The sequence below is a fragment of the Mesoplodon densirostris genome, chromosome 8, assembly GCF_025265405.1.
Source record: "Mesoplodon densirostris isolate mMesDen1 chromosome 8, mMesDen1 primary haplotype, whole genome shotgun sequence".
Lineage (NCBI taxonomy): Eukaryota > Metazoa > Chordata > Mammalia > Artiodactyla > Ziphiidae > Mesoplodon > Mesoplodon densirostris.
Window position 1 is genome coordinate 45,694,575 of NC_082668.1, and position 22,519 is coordinate 45,717,093.

General features: G+C 38.4%; 1 long non-coding RNA gene across 1 annotated transcript in view; it reads left to right on the forward strand.

Annotated features, from left to right (window-relative positions):
- Positions 1 to 22,150, forward strand: part of LOC132495171 (uncharacterized) — a 69,425-nt gene extending 47,275 nt beyond the window's left edge. Inside the window, exon 3 of the long non-coding RNA XR_009533220.1 lies at positions 21,897 to 22,150. This is a non-coding gene — a long non-coding RNA (uncharacterized LOC132495171). The remainder of the gene's footprint in view (positions 1 to 21,896) is intronic.
- Positions 22,151 to 22,519: the final 369 nt, after the last annotated feature.

Below are 22,519 nucleotides of genomic sequence, written 5' to 3' on the forward strand. Positions count from 1 at the left end.
TCCCACCCTCCCTATACCACCCCTCTAGGTGGTCACAAAGCACGGAGCTGATCTCCCTGTGCTATGCGGCTGCTTCCCACTAGCTATTTTACGTTTGGTAGTGTATATATGTCCATGCCACTCTCTCACTTTGTCACAGCTTACCCTTCCCCCTCCCCATATCCTCAAGTCCATTCTCCAGTAGGTCTGTGTCTTTATTCCTGTCTTACCTCTAGGTTCTTCATGACATTTTTTTTTCTTAAATTCCATATATATGTGTTAGCATAAGTATTTGTCTTTCTCTTTCTGACTTCCTTCACTCTGTATGACAGACTCTAGGTCCATCCACCTCATTACAAATAGCTCAATTTCGTTTCTTTTTATGGCTGAGTAATATTCCATTATATATATGTGCCACATCTTCTTTATCCATTCATACAATGATGGACACTTAGGTTGTTTCCATCTCTGGGCTATTGTGAAGAGAGCTGCAATGAACATTTTGGTACATGACTCTTTTTGAATTATGGTTTTCTCAGGGTATATGCCTAGTAGTGGGATTGCTGGGTCATATGGTAGTTCTATTTGTAGTTTTTTAAGGAACCTCCATACTGTTCTCCATAGTGGCTGTACCAATTCACATTCCCACCAGCAGTGCAAGAGTGTTCCTTTTTCTCCACACCCTCTCCAGCATTTATTGTTTCTAGATTTTGAAAACTGTTCTTGAGTGATGCTTTTGTGTCGTTCTGAGCAAGCATTCAGAATGCAGGTTAGGAGTGGAGAGCAACTTTGGCAGAAAGGATCTGGAGATACACATTTACCTTCTTCTAAAGAAGAAACCCTAGAGAGGAGCGACCTGGCCTTGCAAATTCCCATATTAGACCAGGCTTCTCTGGGGTTATACTGAAATAAATAAACTCTGGAAATGTACCCATTATTGAGTCTTGATTAATTTTTTTAGAAAAACAAACCATTTAATTCAATCCTTGAATTATTATTGAAGGCCTACTATGTCAAGGTACTGTTTCAGTCACTTGGAATATGTCAGTGACAAAGCAGACAAAAAAAGCTCTCTGGAGCTTATGTCTTCTCTCCTGGTGTCCTATCACTGGAGAAATGAGTCTTGGAGTAGGAAATAGAAGAAGGAGAAAGAGTTTCCTCTCTCTTGGCCTTGGGCATGCATTAGAGCTTCAGCTCTGGGAGAGAACAGAGTCCTCAAGAAAACTCTCAATGGGGGAGTAAGCCAGCCCTGTACCATGTGGGCAGGCCAGGAGCCAAAGCGAGAGATGTCTAGTAGGAAACTCCTCTGGAAGGTCCTTGGCTTGTAGATGCTGAGAAATACTATAATACATCTGGCATAAAGTTTTAAGCTATTAGGGAAGTTCCCCTCTATTATTTACTAAACCTCTAGGCAAGTCTTGTTAAGGATTACATCCTGGTCTTAGATACTACTGTGTGGATTTGAATGAAGGGCCTGGGATCTCCATGGTGGTAAAGTGGTACAAGAGGAAGTTTCACTGGCTGACAGTAATGAACTTTGACCTGCAGAGGAATAGAGCAGCAGTCCAGAATCAGCTAATGGGCTGGGATGTCAAGTCAGGGTGTATTTGTGGAACAAGAAAGCCCTTTCTGGGAATTTTCAGGGACACTTGGGAAGCAGAAGCTGGTAAAAATTGGACTTCCTACAGTCAAGCAGGATTAGAGGCTTGAACTATTGTTGATACCCTAAAGAGAAGAGTGACTTCTAGGCTGGAAAGGACTGGGACTTCTGTGTTATGGCCCCTGCCTGCTTCAGGGAACACTGAAGATGGTGTTTGTGTGAGAGCTCTAAGAAAGGTTAGAGGTCATGTCACAGAATAGGGTATGAGTCAAAGTTTTCAACACAAACATAGTGAATAGGATTTTACATTCAGGGCACTTAACAGTTCTGTGTCTAATTATATCTGCACATGCTTTAATTAATAACTGATATATGTGCTACCCAATTTTTCTATTGTCTTCTTTCTGGTAAAAGCGGCCAACATTTCAGGTCATCTTAAGAGTAATATGGGGTAGAATGCATGCCCCAGAAACAATCTATGTAGCTAATTTCCCTGACAAAATGCATCTACTTTATGAGAGATTTCCAAGATGAAAACAGTGAGAAGTGCTAAGTTATATAGTGTCCAATCCTCATCCATCCTTTCCTCCCTCTCAGATATTTGTGAAAATACTGATACAGCCATACACATATTTCCACAGAAACAAATACACCACGCACTTATAGTCATATATGCTATACAAAGTATATCACCCGAATGATAGGAGTGGGAAACTCACAGAACTACCTAAGGTACATTATTATTTAGCATTTTATGTTCACATCATTAAAGTTTGGTACTCCCACAATGTAGAATATAAAATGTAGGGGACTACACCTGGACTGTATAGATCAATAAGCACTGACAATCTGCTAAAGGTGATGCACCTATAGAAATGAAGTTTATGTGCTTATATGAAGTTTATAATGCTGTAATCTTATACACTATAGAGCCTAAATTCTGCAGCAGAGGGGCCTGGACCCTAAACTTCCATTCTGTTTCTGTTGCTTTTATTATAATTCAGGTGTCTGCTTTTAGATATAAGAGTCTTTCATAAAGGTCACATAAAACTCTGAAATTGGATCAGGTGAACTGAGCAATATTATAATGTTCACTAGAATAGTGAAATTTGACCAAAGTTTGGAAAAGTAGTAAGAAAGGAGTTAGAGGAGCAATCTTCTTTTTCCCTTCCTCCTTGTGGTTGATTGCAAAAATATGTGGGAAATACAGTGAGCAACAATACTTTGCAGCTCCTACATCAAGAGGTAGGGTCTATTTCCCCATCCTCAAGATGAGGTGGGCAGCTCTTGTAATGAGGTGATATTTTGTGAGTTTTGAACCTAAGCCTTGAGAGACTTCTCAGCTTCCTCTTTCCTGCTCTTGAGACTCTCCTGGGATAGCCTGAGCATCCTAAGAGACCATGTAGATCAGAAGGCTATTCTAGTTGAACCATCTTAGACCAACCAGCCCTAGGTGACCTGCCAACTGACCACACACACACATGAGCAAGCCCAGCTGAACAATCAGCTGAGCCTGGTCAAGGCTAGAACCTTCAAGCCGAGCCCTGTCTAATTTGCCAAACTGCAATTTGTTTTAAGTTAAAAGTTTTGGGGAAGTTAATTAAATAGCAAAAGCTAACTGATAGCTCTACATATTTCTATGAGTCATACAGCTTAGAAATGTTTTAAAGTAAATACTTTCATCAAAGTAAGTTAAAGTTTTATTGTCGCTTAAGCCAGTGTCACTAAAATGCTGATCCACAGAGAGATACAGAGCTTGCCTCAGAATGTAAATCTATCCACTGCTTTCTTCATCAACAAAGTCTTAGTGCAAAAAGAACATCAGCTTAATTCAATAGTGTGCCTATGACCTAGTTGGTTTCTATTTATAGTTCATGCAAGCTCCTCATATTACTGAAAATTGGTGATAAATAAATAGTACATAGACCAATTACAGTCTGTAAACCACACTTTTGATAGCAATGACCTAAGGCTTAGGAATAAGCAAAAAAAATTTTTTTTCTATAAAGAACCAGATAGTAAAAAATTTAGGGCCATACAGTCTCCGTCAACTTTGTCATTATAACAAGGAAGCATCCATAGACAATATGTAAATGAATGGGCATGGCTGTATTCCAATAAAACTGTTTTAAAAACAGGCAGCAGGGCTTCCCTGGTGGCGCAGTGGTTGAGAGTTCTCCTGCCGATGCAGGGGACACGGGTTCGTGCCCCGGTCAGGGAAGATCCCACATGCCGCGGAGCGGCTAGGCCTGTGAGCCATGGCCGCTGAGCCTGCGCGTCCGGGGCCTGTGCTCCGCAACGGGAGAGGCCACAACAGTGAGAGGCCCGCGTACCGCAAAACAAACAAACAAACAAACAAACAGGCAGCAGGCTAGATTTGGTTTGTGGGCCATGGTATACTGACCCCTGAATCCTAAGTCATTTCTGAGGCTCAGCCCAATCAAAGCTCATTATCGGGTCTGTTTTTGGTCAGTTTTTTATTACTGTCAAAAGAATATAGGCAAAGGCAAAAAGAGAATTGGAGATAGCTTTTATTGGAGAGAGGAAAAACAAATGCCTTAAATAGTTATTTCAGATGTCCCAACGCAGAGCCAGCCATAGGGATAAAACGAAAGGTGGAAATAGGTACATAATTATTTTTTAAATAGTTAGGAAAATATAAGTATAAATATAAATATATGGGAAAAACAGTGAGCAAGTACTGCTAATCAAAGCCCTTGGCTAAATCTTGAGAAAAAATAAATATTCTAAGAAGCTTTCATTTCAAAATTTTGACATCTTGAAGATACAGAACTGTTTAAGAGTAGAGAGTGAAAGTATTCCTTCCTGCATTTTTTTCCTCCCCACCCTCTCTTCCTGTTTGCTTCCTTTTTTTTTTCATTAAACTTTTTTTCTTTTGCTCTTAACACAGAGGAAAAGATTTCCAACACCATTAAAAGCAACCAGTATTACATTCTTGAAGAGCAGGTTCATAAGAGCAGCCATTAATAATTTATGGTTGCCTCATTTGATTCTCCTTCAGTGTAGTTTGGGAAGAACATATTTCTGTGTCATTAAAGTGTTAGACAACAAACCGTCTTTAGATTTACCCTGAAAATGGGCAGGGTATGCCCCCGTGAGGGAGTTTCAGGAAGAGGTGCAAAAAAAGAGATGTCAACCATCGCCATCCATTTCTCAGAAAGCATGCTGGGCAGATTTCCAAATTCCTGTTACATTCTGTTTTGGGTTTTTTGTTAATGCAAGATGATTAGCTGCTTTGACAAATATGCTCCTCCCCAATTAACATCAGCCACGATCAAAATCATTAGAGTGAAAGAAAAATCTGAAGTACTGTGTGTTCTGTTTATTTTAATGAAATATGAAATGCTAAACTATTTCTTAAGGATCTCAAGCTCCTTAACCCATAGTGTGGGTTAGCTTTGCAAACAGTTTCCTTTATTTAGCTTTTAATATTCACTACACCTTTTGATGAAGCCACTGAAAATCTCTAGCAGAATGCATATTTGGAAAGAATAACACATTAAGAACCGAAGCCGGGCTTCCCTGGTGGCGCAGTGGTTGAGAGTCCGCCTGCCGATGCAGGGGACACGGGTTCGGGCCCCGGTCCAGGAAGATCCCACATGCCGCGGAGCGGCTGGGCCCGTGAGCCATGGCCGCTGAGCCTGCACATCCGGAGCCTGTGCTCCGCAACGGGAGAGGCCACAACAGTGAGAGGCCCGCGTACCGCAAAAAAAAAAAAAAAAAAAAAAAAAAAAGAACTGAAGCCGTTGTCAGTCATTAACAATTTGGTCCAGCTCTTCCCTTTTACAGCCATCGCTGAAACATCAGCGGCCAAAATGGAGTTCAATCCTTTTGTGACTTCTGACTGAAGCAAGAATTGGAAAAGCCATGTCAATGTACCTTCCCACATTCACAGGAGGGTTATGTCTCCCTCTCTTTCCAAAGAGCTGAGACAAAATTGCAATATAGAATGATAAGTGCAAAATGGAATTATGTACAAGGTATTGTTTTGTTCAGTGGAAGTAGTGAAGGACTCTGTTAGGCTGAGGAAGAAAAGAGTTCCCTGAGTGGGAGAGTTTGAGCTGAGTGATGAGAAATAATGGAATTCACAACAAAGGGAGAAGCAGGAACAATCACTCTAGTAAAATTTGCTGTGAACAGGGAGTTCATGTAGAGGATTGTTAGTAGATTTTAGCCCTAGCGGCAGCAGAACTAAAAATAGGAATGGCTAAGTATGAGAGATGTTGAGGAAATGAAATGACAGGTAGAGTTTAATTATACAGAAGAAGAAGGTGAACATGACTTCCAAGTCTCTAAGTGTGGAAAGGACCTTAGGTCTTATTTATTCCATTTCTCACTCAGCACAGGAGTCTCACCCACAGTATTCCCAAATGGTGACCCACTAGCCTCTGCTGGGACTCTTCTAAGGGGGGATGCTGTCTGCCTCACACGGCAGCAGTCTGCTCCATTCTGGGCAACTTGGATTTTAGAGAGAGCTTCTTTACATTGACCTGAAATCTGGCTGCCCTTAAATTCTACCTGTTGGTCTTAATTCTTTATTCAGCAAAGACTAGGTCTGTTTTCTTAGGTCTAAGTCCAAGTCCTCTGTATTCTTAGAAACAACTATTTTGTCTCTCTTTAGTCTCCTCCAGTCTTCCCTCAAAACATTTCCAAGTCTTCAGGAAAATCCTGACAAAATCTCTGTTAGTCACAATGCTGACATATATAAAAGGCAGCTTTTCACATTTCTCCAGAGGTTGGATTTGGTGTCAGAAACATATAGTGCCATCATCTTAAAATATGAAGCTCTCTGACTGAAGCTGTTAGCATATCAGCCTCGTCAGCAGCCCCAACAAAGGAATAAGAGGACAAAACAAACGTTGGAGAAATAATAGCATGTATTCTTAAAATATTATTCATCAAGGGATTGTGCCCTTTTCCACTGCCTTAGTCATTTGAAGTAACAGTCTGGTTTTATTACTGCAGAAGAAAACAATATATGGCTTGATTCAAATAAAGTTAACATTAGACCAAGAGAATAAATTAATGTTAGAATTGAAAGTTAAGATGATCTTGTCTAACCCCTTCATTTTATGGACCAGACAACAGATGACTACATGATGATGACAAATAGTAAAATCATTTGCTAAAACCATTAGGAGAATAGTTGACGGGTAACTAGACATTCCTATCATGCCACCAGATTATTTTCTAGTCATAAAGGAAAATATCACTGTATAAGGGAGGGATCTGGTAGTTATCACACTAAAATGAATAGTTAAGTTTCACATTGCTAATGATGGTTCACCCAGAAAATATCTTCTGATAGGATTTAACATCACCTATGATGTAGTCTAGGCAAAAATATGTAATTGGAATATGTAAAGTCCAACAAATGGTACTGGGACAACTGGATATCCACATGTGAAAGAGTGAATTTGCACCCCCTTCCTCATACTACATACAAAAATTAACTCAAAGTGGATCAAAGACTTAAATATAAGCACCTAAAACTATAAAGCTTTTAGAATGAAGCATAGATGTAAATCTTTGTGGCTTTAGGCAATGGTTTCTTTTTTTTTTTTCTTAACATTTTTATTGGAGTATAATTGCTTTACAATGGTGTGTTAGTTTCTGCTTTATAACAAACTGAATCAGTTATACATATACATATATCCCCATATCTCTTCCCTCTTGCATCTCCCTCCCTCCCACCCTCCCTATGCCACCCTTCTAGCTGGTCACAAAGCATCGAGCTGATCTCCCTGTGCTACAGGCAATGGTTTCTTAAATATGACAGCAAAAGCACAAGAAGCTCAAGCAAAAAAAGAAAAAAATAGATAAATTGAATTTCATCAGAACTAAAACCTTTTTTGTATCAAAAATCATTACCAAAAAAGTAAAAACATAACCTACAGAATGTGAGAAAATGTTGCAAATCATATATCTGATAAGGTTATAGTATCCAGAACACATAAAGAAACCACCCAATTTTAAAATGAGCAAAGGATTCTAATAGACATTTCTACAAAGAAGGTATACAAATGGCCAACAAGCACCTGAAAAAATGCTCAACATCATTAGTTATTAGGAAAATGCAAATCAAAATCACAGTGAAATACTTCACACCCTCTAGGGTGAATAAGAGTTTTTCAAAAGTGGAAAGTAACAGGTGTTGGTGATGATGTAAATTGGAACCCTCATACATTGCTGGTAAGAATGTAAAATAGTACAGCTACTGTGGAAAAGTTTGGCAGTTCCTCAAAAAATTAATGATAGAGCTACTATATGATGCAGCAATTCCACTCCTAGTTATATAGCCAAAAGAACTGAAAATCTATGTTCACATAAAAATATGTACAGGAATTGTCATATCAGCATTATTCATAATAGCCAAAAAGTAACTCAGGTGTCCGTCAGCTGAAGAATGGATAAACACAATGTGGTACCATGGAATATTTTTCAGCCATAGCAAGTAATAATGTACTGATATATGCCACAACATAAATGAACCTTGAAAACATTAAATGATGTGAAAGAAGATGAATACAAAAACACAAAAGAGCACATATTGTATGATTCCATTTATGTGAAATGTCCAGAACAGGCAAATTCATAGAAACAGAAAGTAGATTAGAGTTGCCAAAGGATTGGGGGAGGAAGATATTGGGAGATTTGTGGTTTCTTTTTGGGGTGATAGTATTCTGTAATTAGTGGTGATAGTTGCACAACACTGTGAATACACGAAAATCCACTGAGCTATACACTTTAAAATGGAGGATTTTATGTTATGTGAATTTTATCTTAGTAAAGAAGTTTTTTTTAAAAAAGAATACACCGGGCTTCCCTGGTGGCGCAGTGGTTGAGAGTCCGCCTGCCGATGCAGGGGACGCGGGTTCGTGCCCCGGTCCGGGAGGATCCCGCATGGCGTGGAGCGGCTGGGCCCGTGAGCCATGGCTGCTGAGCCTGCGCGTCCGGAGCCTGTGCTCTGTAACGGGAGAGGCCACGACAGTGAGAGGCCCATGTACCGCAAAAAAAAAAAAAAAAAAAAAAAAAAGAATACACCAAGTTTTAGATGTGACTTTCATTTTACAGTTAGTTCAGGCACTAGAGAAACAAGCTAAATGATATCAAGTGAGTTACGGGACAAACCCAGAAAGTGGCCCAATCTGTAGGACAAGTGGACTGATGTTTTTCAAAAAATAATAACATAAAAAGGTGACTGTGCTAGCATGTGAAATATATGGCAGAATATCTTATGAGGTGTGTGATCTTGAGTGATAAGAATATGGTGTTTTAATTGATTTGTTTCGTGGTATTTTATTATTTTCTAGCAAACACCTGTACTACTTTTATGATGAAAAGTGTATTAAAAGTACTTGCCTGAGGTCATATAGCTAATTTAAGGAACTAAATTAGTTATTAGGAAAGAGTATTTTACTAAAACAACTCAGAAAAAGACTGAAAACCATAGGATAGGACTTAAACCTTAAATATTAGCTCCAAGGGAGAAGTTCTAAATGGCTGGGTTTGTAAATGGGAATAATGTCCATGTGTTGGTATCACATGAAGATTTTACTGGTTTCCCCCTACATTTCTATTTCTTTAAATATTCCTTTTTTTTTTTTTTTTGCTTCTCTTTTTTGCTCCTTCCCTCCCCACCACACACACCAATCATTGATCCCCACCCCTCTTCTATATTAAAATTCCCTACCCATCTCCTTTTTGTTTTCTGGGTTTCTTGCTTTGCCTCTTCTTTAAAGGTCTGAGTCTTCCCTGACAAACTGTTCTTTACTCAAGGAGCAGCAGTAGTTCCCAGGATCAGAACTTGGTTTGTCTCTGACATAGTTCACAGAGGAAGTTACTCTTTCCAAGCACAGGCATGGGAAGTCAGTGTTGCCCTCTTAACCCTGAAGGCATCAAAGTTTGTAAGGAACTGTACTGTAGGAAATAGTGGGTGAAACTCCTGGTTCCATCTATAGTTTGGATGGAACCTTAAACACACTGGGGAGAGGAAATTGGGGAATTTGGAGTAAGCAGATTCTTCTTGCTTTTTGTTTATTTGAAAAGGAGGTCTATAGCCCTACAGGTAGAATTGGACTAGACTCAGTGTTCACTCCTGTGTTGATCTGGCATTGTCTGATATCATAATTTATCTACAAACTGCTTTGGCCTTTGAGAGCCTGTGTGCCAGGTCAGCAGTCAAAGGTGGAAGTTAGAAAGATGTGGGAGAACTCAGGGAGATTGATAACTTTGATAATTTTGGGTATTTGATAAATAATGTATATTTATTAAAAGATAAAAGGAAATTATTATATGATGAATTTGTTGACTGGCGCATAGATTTTGTTTTTCACATCTTTATTGGAGTATAATTGCTTTGCTTTTTTCTGCTTTTATAAAGTAGAAACTAACACAAAATGGTGTGTTAGTTTCTACTTTATAACAAATTGAATCATCTATACATATACATACATCCCCATATCCCCTCCCTCTTGTGTCTCCCTCCCACCCTCCCTATCCCACCCCTCTAGGTGGTCACAAAGCACAAAGTTGATCTCCCTGTGCTATGCGCCTGCTTCCCACTAGCTATCTGTTTTACACTTGGTAGTGTATATATGTCCATGCCACTCTCTCACTTCTTCCCAGCTTACCCTTCCTCTTCCCCGTGTCCTCAAGTCCATTCTCTATGTCTGCGTCTTTATTCCTGTCCTGTCCCTAGTTTCTTCAGAGCCTTTTTTTTTTTTTTTTAGATTCCATATATATATATGTGTGTTAGCATATGGTACTTGTTCTTCTCTTTCTGACTTACTTCACTCTGTATGATAGACTCTAGGTCCATCCACCTCACTACAAATAACTCAATTTCATTTCTTTTTATGGCTGAGTAATATTCCATTATATATATGTGCCACATCTTCTTTATCCATTCATATGTCGATGGACAGTTAGGTTGCTTCCATGTCCTGGCTATTGTAAATAGAGCTGGTGCATAGATTTTTAAAATTCTATTTACTTAACTACATAGTCATCTCTTACTTGAGTTTCCCTAGGTCTCACCAGCCTTTGTGTTTTATAAAAGGAGTTAAAAAGTATATTCCATTTTTTTAAAAGTATATTACCCCAAATTTATCCCACTTGCCTATGTAGGACCTCAGATTCCTGAAATGCTTGCCCTAAAGTATTTCTGGGAATCTACAGAGCATCCAATCAGCTATAAGACATTCTTCTGCTGGGTGCCTCTCCTGGAAGAACTGCTATTTCCACCAGTCTTGCCTCATTCTCTGCCAGGCACTGCTGCCTTCCTGGCTGACACCCCACTGCTTCTCAATCACACCACCATCTGCTGGTCAGTACCTGAGTCTCTGTGATGGTTAATTTTATGTGTCAACTTGACTGGGCTAAGGGATGCCCAAACAGCTGTAAAACATTATTTCTGGATGTGTCTGGGAGGGTGTATATGGAAGATACTAGCATTTGGATCAGTAGGTTGAGTAAAGAAGCTCCGCCCTTGCAGGGCATCATCCAAAGCATTGAGAACTCTAATGGAACAGAAAAGCTGAGGAAGAGCAAATTTGCACTGTCTTTTCTTGAGCTGGGACAGCCATTTTCTCCCGCCCTCAGACATCTGAGCTCCTGGTTGTTGGGCGTTTGGACTTGGACTGAATTGCACCACCAGCTTTCCTTGTTCTCCAACTTGCAGACAGCAGATTGTGGGACTTCTGAGCCTCCATAACCGCATGAGCTAATTCCCATGATAAATCTCCTCTTCCATATATCCATATATCACACTGGTACTGTTTCTCTGGAGAACCCTGACTAATAGAGTTTACTTCCCTTGGGAGGCCGAACTTATTCTGTGATCTGTGGCAAAGTGGGCGGGGACACATCTCTCCATCTTACTTTACAGTCTTAAGAGGGGGAGCTGCCTGTGCCCGGATGTCATACAGCAGGTTAGGAAACAACCCTTTCAGCTTTAACAGATAGAAATCTGAGTGGCTGGACCAAGGATAAATCGCTCAGAGTCACCTCTTCCCTCATTACTCCTTTTTCGCTGATTATGTGTGAACATAGAAAAAACATTAAAATAATAATGGAGAAAATGGACTAACAATTTGGCACACATTTAAATGTCTACATAAACATTTAATTTTTACATAAATGGAATCATCATATTCTATAAACTTATTTCAAATTAAAATCTACTTACTATTTTTTGAATGGTCATGTAGTATTCTGTTGTTGGAGGTGCCATAACTTAATTAGCCAGATCCCTTTTAATGGACTTCCATGTGGTTTATAGTTGCCTGACTATACACAGTGCTGTTGTAAACATCTGTGTACATATATCTCTTAGCTCTTTCGGAGAAATTCTAAGAAGAGTTGGTGAATCAATGGTAAGTAGACAGTTTTGATGAATATAGGAGAGAATGATCTCTACAGATTTTGTACCAGTGTGGAGGACGGTTGAAGGGTCTGAGACCCTCTGTCAGCTGTAAATAAGGCTAGCTATTTTCTCTCATCTTCACTAGTTAATATCCATATTACTAACCTTTTTCATCTTTGCCAGTCTGAGAGACTTAATCAAATGATTCTGCATTCTTGTTTTAATTTGAAATTTTAAAAAATTTTACTGAACATTCCATATTGTTAATTCTTCTGTAATTTGCCTGTTCATATAATTTGGACATTTACATTGGGGTATTCTTTTTTTAAAATTAATTAATTAATTAATTTTTGGCTGTGTTGGGTCTTTGTTGCTGCGCAGGCTTTCTCTAGTTGTGTCGAGCAGGGGCTACTCTTCGTTCCGGTGCGCGGGCTTCTCATTGTGGCGGCTTCTCCTGTTGCGGAGCACGGGCTCTAGGCACGCGAGCTTCAGTAGTTGTGGCATATGGGCTCAGTAGTTGTGGCTCACGGGCTCTAGAGCGCAGGCTCAATAGTTTTGGCACACGGACTTAGTTGCTCCGCGGCGTGTGGGATCTTCCCGGACTAGGGCTCAAACCCGTGTTCCCTGCATTGGCAAGTGGATTCTTAACCACTGCACCACCAGGGAAGTCCCTGGGGTGTTCATTTTTTTATCTGATTTTTAAGGGATATTTATATATCAAATAATAATAATATATGTCAATGTTTATTGACATATATGTAACATATGTCAATATTTAATATCTAAAATTTCCCCCATAATTTCCTTGCTGAGGGTAGGCTTTCTCCATGAAGCTCTTACTCCCACTGAACAGACTTCTTTTAGATTATCCTCACCAATTTAAAAGCCATACCCATGTATGCCTGAATTTCTGCTGGGATCCCTGCTGGATATCCTATATCATATCATAATAGATATGTCAATAAAATGTGTACATATAAAAACACATTTATTCAAAATGAAAATTACAGTGTTAGATATTACAGTTTGTTTTCTAATGGAAAGACATTCAAAATAAAAGGAGTATGCAATGTAAGGTAATAAGTGGCATAATCAATTTAGAAGACTGGCACATATGTACAGAAATTTATTAACCTAAGACTGGAAGTTTGGAGGAGACTCCTTTGGTGAGATTGTCAAAAAGAAAAAAGCCACATACAATCTGCCTGTCTTCCTGCCCCTCTAACCCTCCTTTGATTGTAGCTGAGCCCCTTCCCCACCCACATATCATAGTGGTTCTTAAATTGGCTGTGCATTGGAATTATGTGAAGAACTCTAAAAACTACTCATTCCTGAGCCCTACTCTAGAGGTTCTGAAGTAATTGGTTTGTGATCAGGATTTTTTTCAAAGCTCCCCAGGTGATTTTAATGTGCAGCCAAGGACAGCACCTCCCATAACTTTGGGAGTAATTTAAGCTTAGACTGGAGAATTATAATGACTTCTAATTCAGAGCACGCTAACTTTGCTGGTTCTTACCTACTTTTGTAATTCCAAAAACTGGGCTTCTGCCTTTTTCCCAACACAAATTGCCTTACCTTACACTTTTTAAAAAATGGAATCTTGCCTTCTTGTTTCTATGGGTGCTGCTACATAATAGTGTTTCCTTTCTGTATTTTCACAAATTAGTTAATCTTAGATCCACACATCATCTTCACACATCAGGTAGTACTTCTTGGGACTACTGTGATGCTGAACCCTACCTTGGGTTACCTCTTGTTGCTTTTCATTATACTCTGCATATTATGCTGTACCTACCCAGATAGTTATTCACTTGTTTGCAGCTGGATTCTTCCTCCTGGTGCCTGACTTATCCCTGGGGACATGACCCACTCCAGACCTCAGACAGCACCCCTCTCTCCCAAATGTGCAGTTTGTTTTTCTTTGCCTGATGATGTTATTTTATAAAATCTATAGTCAATGTTGTCAAGGAGTATATGAGAAACTGCCCAGGCCAATGGAGGTTATGAAAGTTTCCTTTTTAAAAGCAAATTAGGGAGTGAGACTTTCAGAGTAAGGAGTTTAGCAAACCCTCTCCCCAGCAAAACAACTATATAACTGGTGAAAATTATTTTTTTTAATTATCTAATATCTCTGGATATTAGATAAGTGCATAGAGAAAATGGAGAAACATTCATTCAAGAAAATCTACTAAATCTCCATATGAATGTGAGAGTCTGTTGCATTTGAGCCATGACCTGCTCCCTCCTCTGCCCCATCTCCATGTTATGGAAACTCTGCTCTAGGTGATCTACTCCTGGATGGTGTGGACAAAAAGTGGTAACTCATTCTCCCCATAGCTCACAGTCTAGAGCTGCAATTTCACCCCAGCAGAGGCAAGCCATCAGCATTTCTCACACCTTCATCCCTGTGTTTTAGAAGCTCTATTTTGGACAATGCAGCTGAAAGGACTGATACTTCCTTCACCCACTCAGCCCCTAGTCATAGGGGAGAAGCTCTACTCCAGGCTTGGCAAGCCCAAAACACTGGGGCTTTGATTATGCCTTCCAGAGCTCACTCATAGGGCAGAGATTCTACACTGGGAGGGCCAAGCAGAGATGATAAGCTTACCATCCTCCACTCCCAGCAACCACACGTGTTGCTAGATTGTCATTCTGGGGGAAACAGGCTTCTGTCCCTGCCCCCAGCTCTTTGCAGTGCTTCAGAGATTATGTTCAGGGAGAGAAGCAGGCCATAAGAACTGCTGATTTGTTTGGAACAGAATGTGGAAATTCCATGCTTAAGGTTGTTTTTCAAAATAATGAAGATTTTGGTGGAGAACAATTGAGAGAGTGCTGTTAGTTCCATGACACTAGTATCAACAAGCAAAATGCCAAAGCAGCCAGATATTTAACAGAGAGAAACAGGGAAAGAGACAGCCAAGAAAAGCCCTCTTGGGACTACAGTCAACCTCAGAGATCAAGAAGACTGTGCAAATGTGCTAAGCTGCACCCATTCAGGAGCAATCAGAGCAGGATGTGGGACAGAATTGAAAGCATTCCCAAGTCACACAGAGATCCATCAACAAAGGGCAGAAGCATCACTGGCACAAAGGACTTAAATGCAATCTCTGCATAAACACTGACTGAACAATAAGCTACTCTGATTCAGGAGCAACTCCCATGAAGCCAGAACTGAAAATAAAATCACATCCTTGGCAGTCTGGAAGACTATGTGCCTGCCCAAGGCTGCACTTTTTCAAGAGTGATATGAAAGGGAATTCCTAAGATTCTAAGCCCTGGTTGAATTTGAGTAAAAAGTGTAAACTCTCTGAACTACAGTAGCAGCCTCCAAGCCACACACACATCCAGTAGTAAAGGGTAAGAATCAACTAGCTAAGAGTGTTTAAGCACAACATTTAAACAATAAGTGACCTGTGCTGACCCAGGAATAAACTCTAGATATCCAGGATAAAAAGCAAGGATAAAATATGGAAACAAGAGAGAAAAATCTGAGCAGGGGTATCAGAAATTGCACGCTGCATGGAAAATAGACTTCACAGAGTTAGTTCAGTCAAGTCATTGAACAAATAAACTAATGACCAAGCAAAAACCAAAAACAACATCAATCCCTAGGGTCAGGGAAAATCAGTATCCAGAGTAATTACAATATATTTTCTAAAATGTCCAGATTTCAACAACAACAACAAATAGACATGCAGAGAAACAGGAAAGTGTGATCTATACACAGGAACAAAAACAGGCAAATAGAAACTGCCTTGAGGGAGGAGCACACAGATCTTGGACTTAGCAAAGACTTCAAAGCAGCTATTATAAACATGTTCAAAGAACTAAAGGAAACCATGCTTATATTACTAAAGGAAGGTATGATGACAATGTCTCATCAAATAGATAATATAAAGAAATGGAAATTATAAAAAAGAACCAAATGGAAATTCTGTACTTGAAAATTACAATAACTGAAAAGTATAATAACTGTTAACAGCATATTTGAGCTGGTAAAAGAAGAACCTGGATACCAATTAAATTTGAATTTAAGATAAACAATTAATAGATTTTTAGTATAAGGATATACCATGCAATATTTTGAAATTATTCATTGTTTGTAAGATACTCTAATTTAAATGCGTATCCTATATTTTATCTGGCAACCCTACCACCATGGGACACTTCGCAATGTCTGAAGACATTTTTGGTTGTCACACCTGGGAGTGTGGGGGGAGAAGTGCTACTGGTATCTAGTGAGTAGAGGCCAGGGATGCTGCTAAATACCCTACAATGCACAGGACAGCCCCCACAACACAGAATTATCCAGCCGAGGTTGAAAAACCCACTGGACTCCCCAGGAAGGAAAGAAAAACGAGTAACTCCATGATGGATTTCCCACCCCCTCCGTTTTTCCCTCTGTATTTCTTCCTGTGAATAATTGCACAGTTGTTTTTTTTTAAGTAAACTTTTTATAAAAGCATTACATACATTCCAAAAAGTGCCCAAATGATAAGTGCACAGCTGGACAAGTTTTCACAAAGTGCACACAGCTGTGTAACTAGCCCCCCAGATGAGGAATCAGGCCACCCATCAGTGTCGCAGAAGTTCTGGTGCCCTTTGCAATCACTATCCCCTGTCCACTCAAGGGAACCCACTGTTCCGACTTCTATCACCATAGATTAATTCTACCTTGGTTCTGAACTTTGTATTCATGAAATCATACCATACATACTCTTTTGTATCTGACTTCTTTTGTTCAACGTTATGTTTGTATGCACATATTTTAATGGTTGCTACATAATGTGTATGTATGTATATGTGGATGTGTATATAATATCATATTCTATTTTCCACACTTTTATATCATCAAAAGTGTTCCATGTACCATAGTCGTCATAGTTATTATTTTAATTATAGTATATTTCATGGGATAAGTGTGTCATACCTTATTAAACCCTTCCAATATTTAGAATATTAATAATGTAATAAACATTTTTGTTCATATTAAAAAAAAAAGAAGAAGAACCTGGGAACTTGACTTGAGATTGTGCTATCTAAAGATTGTACTATCTGAAGAACAGAGAGAAAGAAAGAAAATGAGCATAGCCACAGAAGAATGTGGGGTACCACTAAGTGTACCAACATACATGTAATGGGAGTACTAGAATATGAGGAGAGAGAAAAAGAAGCAGAAAAAAAATATTGGAAGATATAATGGCTGAAAACTTCAAAATTTGATGAAAAACAATCTACACATCCAGGAAGCTCAACAAAATCCAATTAAGATGTTATAAAACAATCCCCACCCAGACACATCATAGTCAAAATGTTGGAAGCCAACAGAAATTCTTGAAAGCAGTAAGAGAAAACAACTCATCATATACAAGAAAATCCTAATAAGAGTAACAACTCATTTCCCATTAGAAACAATGGGGGCCAGAAGGCAGTAGCATGTTTAAAGTACTAAGAATAAAAAATTGTCAATTAAGAATCTCATATTCAGCAAAACTATATTTCAAAAATGAAGGCAAAATATATTCCCAGATAAACAAAAGCTGAGAGAATTCATTGCTAGCCAACATGCCTTGCAAGAAAGATAATTATGTAGGTAATTATAATAGTATAATTGTATATTTATTCTCCTTTCTTCATTTAAATGATTTAAAAAGCAATTGCATAACACATAATAATATAATATGCTTATATATGTACAATATGTATATATACAATGTATTGTTGGGCCTTTAGCTTATGGAAATGTAATATATTTGCCAAAAACAGTACAAAGTGGAAACAAAGCTGTATTGTGTAAGGAAATGACACCAGATGGTAATTTTCTATAAATATATACTTGCTGTCCTTTCTTCTCTCAGCTTCTTTAAAATACATCAGATTATATAAAGTAATAATTATGATAATGTATTGTTGGGTTGTAACTTATGTAGACATAATAACTATAACCATGATAGCACAAAAAAGGAGAAGGGCATAGGCTATATAGGTGTAATGACAGCACTTATTTCCATATTTCACTAGAATTTGGTTAGTATAACTCTGAAGTAGCTTTTGCTAAGTTAAGAAGTGTATTGTAATCTCTAGAATAACTATTAAAAAGTAACTAAAAATATACTTTAAAAAACCATTAAAGGAATTAAAACATTACATTATAAAATATCCACTTAATACAAAAGAAGACAGTAAGGATGAAGAGAGGAACAGAAATACATGAGAAATACAGAAAATAAAAAGCAAAATGGCAGATGTGAATCTAAACATATCTAAAAAAATATAAGCATACAGATGTGAATGTGAATGAATCTATAGAAGAGTCCATCCAACAACAACAGAATGTTTTCTTCCTGAAATGCACATGGAACATTTTTCAGGATAGACCATATGCTAGGCCATAAAACAAGGCTCAATAAATTTAAAAGGATTGAAATCATACAAAGTATGTTCTCCAACCAAATGGAATGAAATTAGAAATCATAACAAGGAAATTTGGAAAGTTCATTTTTGAAATATAGTTTTGCTGAATATAAGATGCTTAACTGACAATTTTTTATTTTTAGTACTTTAAACATGCTACTGCCTTCTGGCCCCCATTGTTTCTAATGGGAAATGAGTTGTTACTCTTATTAGGATTTTCTTGTATATGATGAGTTGTTTTCTCTTACTGCTTTCAAGAATTTCTGTTGGCTTAACATTTGAATATCAATTAGTGTAAAGCACAATAGCAATAGAGCAAAGGACAAAAATCAAACAATCATCTCATAGATGCAGAAAAAGCATTTGACAAAATCAACATCTTTTAATGATAAAACATTCAACAAACTTGTATTAGAAGGGAACTTCCTCAACTTGATAAAGGGCATCTAAAAATATCATACTGGGCTTCCCTGGTGGCGCAGTGGTTGAGAGTCCACCTGCCAATGCAGGGTACACGGGCTCGTGCTCCGGTCCAGGAAGATCCCACATGCCGCGGAGCGCCTGGGCCCGTGAGCCATGGCCGCTGAGCCTGCGCGTCCAGAGCCTGTGCTCCGCAACGGGAGAGGCCACAACAGTGAGAGGCCTGCGTTCCACACACAAAAAATAAATAAATAAATAAAATAAAAATAAAAATATCATACTAAGGTTAGGAAAAAGACAAGGTTGTCTACTCCTGCCACTTACATTAATCATTGTACTGGAGGTTCTAGACAAAACAATTAGGCAAGAAAAAGAAATTAAAGACATCCACATTGGACAGGAAGAAGTAAAACTATCTCTTTTCTTTTTTTTTTTATTAGTTTCTGCTTTATAACAAAGTGAATCAGTTATACATATACATCTGTTCCCATATCCCTTCCCTCTTGCGTCTCCCTCCCTCCCACAACTATCTCTATTTTCATATCACATGATATTAAATGTAGAAAATCTTATGGAATCCACTAAGAGACTCTTAGAATTAATAAGTTTAATAGGTATACTCTTCCAATACCCTGACATCAACTGAGTGTCCAAGAATTAAATTCAATGCTGACACTAACCACCCAGAGTTAGTACAGACCCCAAAAGTTACAGCTCCGTCCCACAAGACTGCCCCCACTTTAGACACCGGCTTCAAGTGGGATACCCTGGCTATCCACACTTCTGCCCAGCTGACTAAAAATTTGGGGGTTACTATGACCCCCTCAGATTTGGTAATTTGCTAGAACAACTCACATAACTCAGAAAAGCGCTATACTTACAATTACATTTTTAAAATAAAGTTTTAAATAAACTCAGGAACAGACAAATGGAAAACATGCATAGGACAAAGTATGGAAGTGGTGATGCAGAGCTTCCACGCTCTCTCCAGGAGCACAACATGCCCAGCACATCAATGTGTTCATGAATCCAGAAGCTGCCCAAACCTCATTGTTCAAGAGTTTTTATCAAGGCTTCATTATGTAGGCATGGTTGATTCAATCACTGGCCACATGACTGAACTCAGTCTCCAGCCCCCTACCCCCTCCAGAGGTCAGGGGGTATGGCTGAAGGTTCTAACTCTCTAATCACTGTGTGGCCAGCTCCTTCCTTGAAACTATCTGAGGGTCCACCATGAGTCACCTTGTTATCAAAACTCAGTTATGGTAATGAATAACAAAAGACACTCCTATCACTCAGGAAATTCCAAGCATTTTTTAGCTCTATGTCAGGAACTGGGGGAAAGGACTATACATAGTCCTTATTATTATTGTTTTTTTTTTCAATTTTACTACAGGTAAGGAATCCACTAAAAGACTACTAGACTTAATAGACAAGCTTAGTGGAGTTGAAGGATACAAGACTAATATTCAAAAGTTAATTGTATTTTATATGGTATCAATAAGCAATCTGAAAATGAAATTAAGAAAAGAATTCCATGTACAATAACATTCATAACAATAAAATAGGTAAAAATTTAACAAAATTAAGTACTTGTACACTGAAAACTACAAAACATTGTTGAAAGAAATTAAAGAATATCTTAATAAATGTAGACACCTCATTTTCATGGATTGTAAAACATATTATTGTTAAAATTGCACTACTGGGCTTCCATGGTGGCGCAGTGGTTGAGAATCCGTCTGACAAGGCAGGGGACACACGTTCGAGCTCTGGTCTGGGAAGATCACACATGCCGCAGAGCAACTAAACCCATGTGCCACAGCTACTGAGCCTGCGCTCCAGAGCCCACGAGCCACAACTACTGAGCCCATGTGCCACAACTACTAAAGCCTGTGCACCTAGAGCCTGTACTCCACAACAAGAGAAGCCACTGCAATGAGAAGCCCACGCACCACAACGAAGAGTAGCCCCCGCTCACCACAACTAGAGAAAGCCCATGTGCAGCAACAAAGACCCAACACAGCCAAAAATAAATAAATAAAATTAAAAAAAAAAATTGCAGTACTTTCCAAATTATCTACAGATTCAATGCAATCCCTATCAAAATCCCAACTAGATTTCATGGAGAAATTGAAAGGCTGACTCTAAAATTCATATGGAAATTCAAGAGGCCCCAGAATAATCAAAGCAGTTTTGAGAAGGAGGGACAAAGTTAGAGGACATAATACAAAGCTGCAGTAATCAAGACAGTGTGGCATTAAGTTAGAAATATAGATCATTGGAATAGAAGTGAGAGTCCAGAAATTAAATTATTGTCAATTTATTTTTGATAAGCATGCCAAGACAATTCAATGGGGAAAGAAAAATCTTTTCAACAAATGGTGTTAGGACAACTGGATATCCACAAGTAAAAGAAAGAAGTTGGACTCTTACCTCACAATTATATACAAAAATTAACTCAAAATGGACCAACAAACTAAATTAAGTGCTAAAACTATAAAACTCTTACAAAAAACACAGGAATAAATCTTAGTGACCTTGAATTTGGCAATGATTTCTTATATATGACTCCAAAAGCACAAGCAACAAAACATAAAATAGATAAGTTGTATCTTATCAAAACTAAAACCTTTTGTACATGAAAAGATGCTGTCAAATAAGTGAAAAGATAACCCACAGAATGGGAGAAAATATTTGCAAATCATATACATGATAAGGATTATATCCAGAATATATTAAAAAAACCTCTGAAAATGCAACAAAAAGAAGACAAATAATCCAATTTAAAAATGAACAAAGGACCTGAATAGACATTTCTCCAGTGAAGATACACAAATGATCAATAAGTACATGAAAACATGCTCAATATTATTAGTCATAGGAAATGCAAATCAAAGCCACAGTGAAATACCTTTTAGACCCACTAGTATGGTGTCATAGGTAAAATTGTATCTCCCAAAATTCATGTTAAAGTCTTAACTCCAGAATGTGACCTTATTTGGAAACAGAGACATTGTACATGTAATTAGTTAAGATGAGGTCATATTGGAATAAGGTGGGCCTCCTAATCCAATATAGCTGATGTCCTTACAGAAAGGGGAAATTTGGACACAGACTGCACAGAGGGAGAACACCATGTGAAGACTGAAGTTATGCTGCCACAGTCAAGGAATTATCAGAAGCTGAAAGAAAGGTGTGGAACAGATAACACCCTAGGATCTTCAAAGGAAACATGGTCCTGCAGACAACTTGATGTGGACTTCTAGCCTCCAGAACTGTGCGACAATAAATTTCTGTTGTTTAAACCACTCAGTTTATGGTACTTTGTTACAGCAGCCTTAGCAAAACAGTACACATGGGTGTAATTAAAAAGATGGACAATAATAACTGTCAGTGAGACTGCAGAGCAATTGGAACACCCAGACATTGCTGATGGGAATCTGAAGTGCAGTCCTTTAGAAAATAGACTGCAGTTCCTCAAAATGTTAAACATATAGTTGCCATATGACTTGGCAATTACGCTCTTAGGTATATACCCAAGGGAATTGAAAACAGGTATTTAAATAAACACTTGTACTTGAATGTTTATAGAATCATTATTCAAAATAACCCAAAGGTGGAAACAACCCAAATGTTCATCAAATGCTGGGCAAATTTTAAAAATGTGGTATATCCACATAATGGAATATTATTCAGCAGTAGAAATAAAATATTGA